General features: G+C 37.0%; 1 long non-coding RNA gene across 1 annotated transcript; it reads left to right on the top strand.

Annotated features, from left to right (window-relative positions):
* Nucleotides 1-3,957: 3,957 nt before the first annotated feature.
* Nucleotides 3,958-6,916, top strand: LOC140806151 (uncharacterized). The gene is made up of 5 exons (XR_012112455.1): nucleotides 3,958-4,236; nucleotides 4,320-4,422; nucleotides 5,557-6,515; nucleotides 6,700-6,792; nucleotides 6,877-6,916. It is a non-coding gene; the product is annotated as an uncharacterized lncRNA (long non-coding RNA).
* The last annotated feature ends 368 nt before the right edge of the window (nucleotides 6,917-7,284 follow it).

The raw sequence follows: 7,284 nt of genomic DNA, 5'->3' as shown, positions 1-7,284 counted from the left end.
CATTAGTGGAAATGTTTGCTCCTTGGAGCCCTGTAATGAAATAGCTTGTAATAATTTTCTGGTGAGATTATGGTCTACGCAAGTGGTCCCTGAACTAAACTGAACTGAACTAACCTGTAGAACGCGTAACTTAGACTACGTATAAACCATGCATAATTCTAGTATTTAAATTAAAATTATTTTTGTTGCATGAGTATTTAAAGTGCCTTTCATAAAGTTAATTATTTCATTTCAGTAGTTTTAATTTTATTCTTTCAGTTATTTCAGTGAGGCCGGACTGGAGTTAGAGCTTTGAGATAGAATTTAAGATTTAGAAAACATTTCCAGGATTTATTTTAGCTAGCAAGTAAGTTCATTTAAGTTAAAAAGAAAGTTTGAGGATTTATTTAAGTTACTAGAGGTGAGTAGGAAAATAAATTCATTTAAGTTCCTTAATTAAAGGATTAATTCACTAAATTAATTAAAGGTTTAGTGAGGCTTTTAAGGGTTATTAATTTACTAGATAATCAACATTTCCCCTCCATTTATTAGTGAATTTTCGGCCACCTTAGATTTCTAGACAATTGCCTTGCCAACTCATCACCCTTTTGACTCATTCCTTGTTGTGTTAGCATGCTAATATTTTTAATTACTAGTCAACCTTAATTAATTAATTAATGAGCTTATATTAGTCTAGATTAGCAAGGATTTTCGGCCATCACCTTTCTAGATCCATCCAAGAAGACTTGATATCAAACAACAATTCAAAATTCAAATTGAGGGAGACTTGGTCTTGATTTGGCCCTTATATTTTGCATCATTCTCCTCCAATCTTTTAACCACTATTATCCCCCCTCCACCACTGAAATTCAGAGTGTTTTTAGAAGGAAAAATCGTGGCTAGCACTAGAGAAAAGAAGAGAGAAAATCGAGCAAGCTAGGGAGAATAGAAAGCGCTCCACCTCCTCCGCGCCGTATCGTCTCGTTCTTTCGTTTTTCTTTCAAACGAAACCAGGCATGCATATATTCTTCCTTGACTCTTCAATCAAGTCCTAATATCAATTATTTTCATTACATGATCATGTTTTAATGAGCAAGAACCGAAATACATCAGAATTTTTAGAAAACATCACATGCAGAATTTTTGACTTCTTGATGCTCTTCACGGTTTTCGCTTGTTGTGATGTTTCAGGTGGATGGCTCGACCCCAGGCTCCCAAGGCGACATCTAGACATTTTCTAGCATGGATTAGGATCACTTTAGTCCATTATTTCAGTCCCCATGCTTGCTGGAATTCGATAATGACAGCAGCTTTCCATCGGTGCCATTTTGTGTCTCACAATTTCGGTTTTGCTGTCAAGGGGAAATGATCTGATCTTGGCTGCCCTAAGGGCCTATAGCCATGGTTAGATCACTTCCCTAGCATGTCTAAGACGTGACTAAGTTGCCCTTTTTGTGGCTTGGTCCATGGTGCATCGGTTTTTAAATCAAACGCAAGAACAGCCACTTTCCCCATTTCGGCCCTTCCTTGGTACAGCATATGAGTTTCGGTCTTGGTGGGTTGGGGTGGATCTTGGTTGGCCTATGACCCTTAGCCACGGTTCATACCATACCCCAAGATGTCTAGATCGTGCCATGGTCAACCAAATGGCCACTGGAACGAGTCGAGACAGCAAGCAAAGCAAAACACCACACGTGCATGCAAAGGTGCTCTCGGGTGAATCTTCTCGGTTGTGGCTGGAATATTTCGAATTGTGTCTGGTCTAAAGCCCTTAGCCATGGTTCGAATCATTCCGTGGGATGTTGGTAAGAGGTTTTGGTCGGTGGTTCAAGCCCCAATGTCCATTAGCCTCGCAAACGACTCAAGCAAACCAAAGCACGGTTGCTGTATTTTTGGACAGCAACTTGCTGTGTCGGTTTAGTCGCTCGTTCGAGTCCTCGGTCGGCTTTTAGCCTATGGCCTTGGACTGGACAGTGCCACATTGAGTTAGAAAGGTCATGTTTTTGACTGTTTGTAATTCGGTTCATTTTTGAGGTCATACGAGAATTTACGGTGCGATGTGCCAAATTGACTCTCGAAAGAGCGTTTCTTGTTTTGGCCTCCATTCACCTAGATTTCGACTTGCATCATCTTAGGAGCATTAATTCACCATTTAAAGCGTATTTTAATCATGACTAAATGACGTTTCAGTGTTGTCTCGGGTTGGTTCGGAGTGATGATAAAATACGAAGTCGTTCGGTGTAATTGTCACATTTTCAAATGTTGTTGCATAGTTTGGTCCCATAAATCTATTGCATATTTTTCATGACATATTTAGGTTGCAGCGAGCCTGGGAGCGATCCAATCCAAGCAGTAAATTATTTCAGGATATTTAATTGTGTCATTTAATTATATTACGTGCATAAATATATAAAATGTTCATTTTTGAGATTATGAGATATTGCTTGTGGCCATTACACTATAATGGGATTATTGCTAAATCCGGTCGCCAGTTACCGGTCAGTTGAGTTTATTTCACCTAGTATACTGTGGCTACAGTCTGATCAGACGTTTACTATTTTATCCGGTCGCCAGTTACCGGTCATGGGAGCATTTTATTATCCGGTCGTCAGTTACCGGTCAGTTTCAGTGCAGGGGCCACTTGCGTATACCATAATCTCACCAGGAAAATTATTACAGGCTATTTCAGTACATGGCTCCAAGGAGCAAACATTTTTACCATGATATTTTCAGTTATGCACGTATTATAATTAATCATGACACGACACTTTTACGATATGCCTCATGACATGACATTTTTATTCCATGAAATTTTACTATAGTATTTACTCGTTATTTACGATATATGCATGTTGAGGCTTTAGACTCACTAGACTTGATTGTTGTAGGTTCTGATGATGCCGGGGCCGAGGGCGGGGACCAGTGAGCAGGCTCGAGTCGGCAGTAGTAGAACCCGAGGACCTCAGTTCAGCATTTATTTTTAATTGATGGCTCAAGCATTTTAATTATTGTTGGAAAAAAATTTTATTGTTATTTCGAAAAATGTTAATTTCTTCCGCTACCATGTTGAACATCAAACTTTATTTATAAGTTCATTTATGAAGGAGGCAATTTTGATTATTTAAAAAGAAAAATTTTAATTTTTCCGCAAATTTTCCAAGTAAGGATATTTAGGCCTTTACATAACCGGTAACCTGACGATCGGGTGAAATAATAATCGTCTGATCATGCTAATGCCACAGTATACCGGGTGGTACATAACTGAACTGAACGGTAACTGGCGACCGGGTGAAGTAATGATAGTAAAGTGGCCACAAGCAATATCGCATAAATCTCAAAATGAATATTTGCACGTAATATAATTAAATAACATAATTAAATATCCTGTAATAATTTTACTTATCGGGTTGGATCGCTCCCAGGCTCGCTGTTCGAGAGTCAATTTGGCAGATCGCACCGTAAATTCTCGTACGAACTCTAAACTGATCCGAATCAAAAACGGCCAAAAACATGACCTTCCTAACTCGATGCGGTACTGCCCAGTCCAAGGTCATAAGCTAAAAGCCAACCAAGAACTCAAACGAGCCTCTGAACCAAAGCAGCAAGTTGCTGTCCAGAAATTCCAGCAACCGCACTTGAACTTACATCGCTTCGTTTGCGAGACTATTGCCCATTGTGGCTTGAACCACCGACCAGAGCCTCTTTCCAACATCCTAAGGTGTGGCTTGAACCATGGCTACACTAGTAGAAAAATCGAATTTTACTTCGGCAAACGTTACTTCGATAATAATAAATTACGAAGTAATACATTACCAATAACTTCAGTAATAACACAAGCGAAGTAAAATAATATATTTTACTTCGGATGTTTAAAAACACGGGCTTCACTATATTTTTTATTATATTTTACTTCGGCATATCAATGTTGATGAAGTAAAAAATAAAGAAAATAAATTTATACCGAAGTAAAAAGATGAACCGATAGTTTAATTAAAAATATTACACAACACACTACAAGAGAGAGAAAGTGAAACCCAAATCCCCAATCTCTTAACCCTTCCCCTACTCCCGTCAGTGTTGCGTCCCGACTCCAATCACCACTGTGTGCTGTCCGACCACCGGAGATCGAAGTGCAGTAGCCAGAAACCTAGTTCCCCTAACCTTGCGCCTCCTTCCCTGCCTCAGATTGGAAGAACTTGCGCGAGTGAGAGCCCTGTTTCAGTCTTTTTCCGTGCGCGAGTTTGTCCTCTATTTTCGGTGTCGATTTCTTTGTTTTTTAGTGGTTTGTTGTTGAGAAGTCAAAGCCCTAATGTTTTCCCTGTTATCCCTGCGATTTCCAGCCACATTTAGCTCCGTCCAGTCGCGATTCCAGCGAGTTTTCCTGCTAGATACAACCTTTGCACCATCTTGAGACCACCACTGCCCGTTCAACTTAGATTCTTGGTGCATTTTAGCTTGAATTGTAGTCTATAGTTCAGGTATACAAGCTGTCTGGATTCGAGTTTTTTTCCAATCCGATTTAATGGTTTTCTTTGCGTTAGTAGCATAATATTGACGCATTGTTGGGTTGTTATATGTCCAGCTAGTATCCGAGAATGAGGTCCCTCCTTTTGTATTTTTCCGACTTGTATATGGTGTGCATGAAACAAAAAAGGAGTTATATTATTTACTCGTAGAAAAATGACCATTTTCCCAAGTAGTATGCATAGGACATGTATGAAGAAGGGTTTATATTATCAACGTGATCTATGCTTTCAAAATGAATGCATTTAATACCGATTTATATTATCATTTGTTTCTTTATTCATGACCTTTCACTTTCCCTCATGTTGATGGTAGGATCTAAATTGCATATCAAAGCTTTGGCAGATTACATAGTTCCTTTTTTGGAATGCCTCGTATGTATTCTATAGCGAGACTTCTAGGATCTAGATCATTACCATGGCTCATCCGTGCATTGTTAGACCATGTGTCAAATAAGGTATTGTTATCTGATCCTTCATGAATTCGCAAATGGACATGTTTCGTTAAACTTTTATTTATTACATGATGAGTTTACCTCTGTTGCCGTATCATCTTTCATTGTTTGCTTGTTGATTTCAATGTATGTCTGCTGAATGAGTACAAGCAAATGCTGCTTAAAGCTATCAACTAGGATTATAAATTGGTTGCCTTTTGAAACGTGTGTAGTGATGGTGGCAACCTTTTTTTTTCTAACGTTGGGTTTTCTGGTGGTAATGAGCTTGGTTGTAGTTGCATGGCTTGTTGTTCAATAGCAGCAGTACTAGCATGAGAGATTTGACTGACGTCATGTATGTTTTCCTGTTTATTCTGCTCGCAGTTGTAGTTTTTGGGAAGGATTTGATTGTATAAAACTGCCTTTTTAATCTCACCTCCATCTATATTTGTAGATCTTGTACCTAACAACAGTCCGCATTTACGCAAGTCTGGAAGCCGATCTGTTGTGTTTGATGTTGGCGAGAGAAGATTTATCCTACACTTTCTTTTAGACGTGGTTTTTCTCCTTTTTCACTGATTTATTCCATATATTAACTATGTTATGATGTTATCTGCCAGGTACAAATGAACTGGGAAATAGTGCTGAAGAAGATTTCTTACATTCCATAGTGTCAAATGTAATGAAGGGTATGAGTTCACCGTTGCCAAGTGTAGCTATTATGCCTTCTCCTGTTCTGCTATGGAGATTCAAGGTATCACTATAACCAGGTTTATCGGGTTAGTTATAAATATAATCTGGTCTCAAGTGATCTTTCGATTTATAACCTTCTTTGAATTTTTAATTTCCCGGGTATATCAACAATCTTTCATAATTGAGGGAAAGAGTATTATGATGAGTACATTTGGATATTCTGAGGTCCATTTACTTTTTTCATATATTTTTTTGGGTTGCTTGAAGAAAGGGGAACCATTAACAGGAAAAATGAGGGAGATTAACGATTTTTATTTTTCTCACTTTTTAGTTTGATAAAGTAGGAAATTGTAATTCGGCTACATGAGTAGAATTTTCATCATACATCATTACATTAGAAAATTATGAAAACCAACCTGAATGAGCTAGATGTAAAAATAAAGTATATTTAGAATTTGGGACGATGAGAAGTTCAAAATAAATAAAAAAATTTAGTAATCTGTTCTAAAATTATGAAACAGAAAGTCTCTCTCTTTACATGGGCAAAATGACTGGATTTGCAGAGAACTTTAGCGTGGTCAACAACTTTGCGACACTCCTTGTTATCATCTTGTACATCTCACAATTCCAAAATTGTCAAAAGTTATGAATCCTATGGCCATTTGAAGTTTTATCAATATATCACTTTTTTGTTCAGGCTTTTGTTGTTCTAAACTCTTTGGAATCATACTCACCTTGACTATTGTGTTGCTCAAATCACTGCATCAATGACATAGAATTACAGCTTTTGTTTGAATAATATATCTTTTTGTCCATCGCGTCATTTTTAATCTTACTTTATGTTCATGTATTGCTGTTTTTCATATGGGTATTCATTTGTTGCAAGGTCAGTGTTATACCTTAAAATGAATGTACACATGCTGATGCATGCATTCGATGTCTCTAGTATGTCTTTGATATGTCTTGGTTGCATGTATTTTGATTGGATGACTAAACCTCAAAAGTTTTGCATGATATATACTTCATTTCTAGTTGGCTCCTATTGAGTTTTTTTATGAATGACATTGCAGATTGGATGGGATTCTGTCATGAGAATGAGTGCAGATCTGAGGGATTTATTTTTGTATGAGGCTTTTTTGTATTATAATCCACTTCTTCTTATGGTGAGTGAATACAGATTGGATGGGATTCTGTCAATTTTTATTTGAAATAGAAGAATCTAATGTATTTTCTTTTTCAAATTTCAGTTTGTAGGATGCATCAAGAACCAATATTACACCCAATCTCATATGACGAGGTCAGAAGTGAATGGAGTGAATTTGTTTACTCCTATGTAGGTGCTTAAATGGATGATGTATGTTGGGGATAAATATTTTGTTTGTCATTGTGGATTTTTGGATATACTTTTGGTTTTGTTGATACATTTTTGGGTTATCTGTGGATTGATGAATATGTAATTGTGGATTCGTGGATATTCATCATTTTTAGATGGATAATTTATGAATTTAATTATATTAGTGTATTAACAATTACTTCATCAAAATAAAAAATAATGAAGTGTAACAGGTAAATTACTTCGTTGTTATTTGCAAATTGTGAAGTAACATAATATTAAATACTTCTTCAATAAGAAATCAGACGAAGTGATAGAATTA

Source organism: Primulina eburnea, chromosome 11 (assembly GCF_022965805.1).
Source record: "Primulina eburnea isolate SZY01 chromosome 11, ASM2296580v1, whole genome shotgun sequence".
Taxonomy (NCBI): Eukaryota; Viridiplantae; Streptophyta; class Magnoliopsida; order Lamiales; family Gesneriaceae; genus Primulina; species Primulina eburnea.
This window is presented reverse-complemented; position numbering and strand designations above follow the sequence as displayed.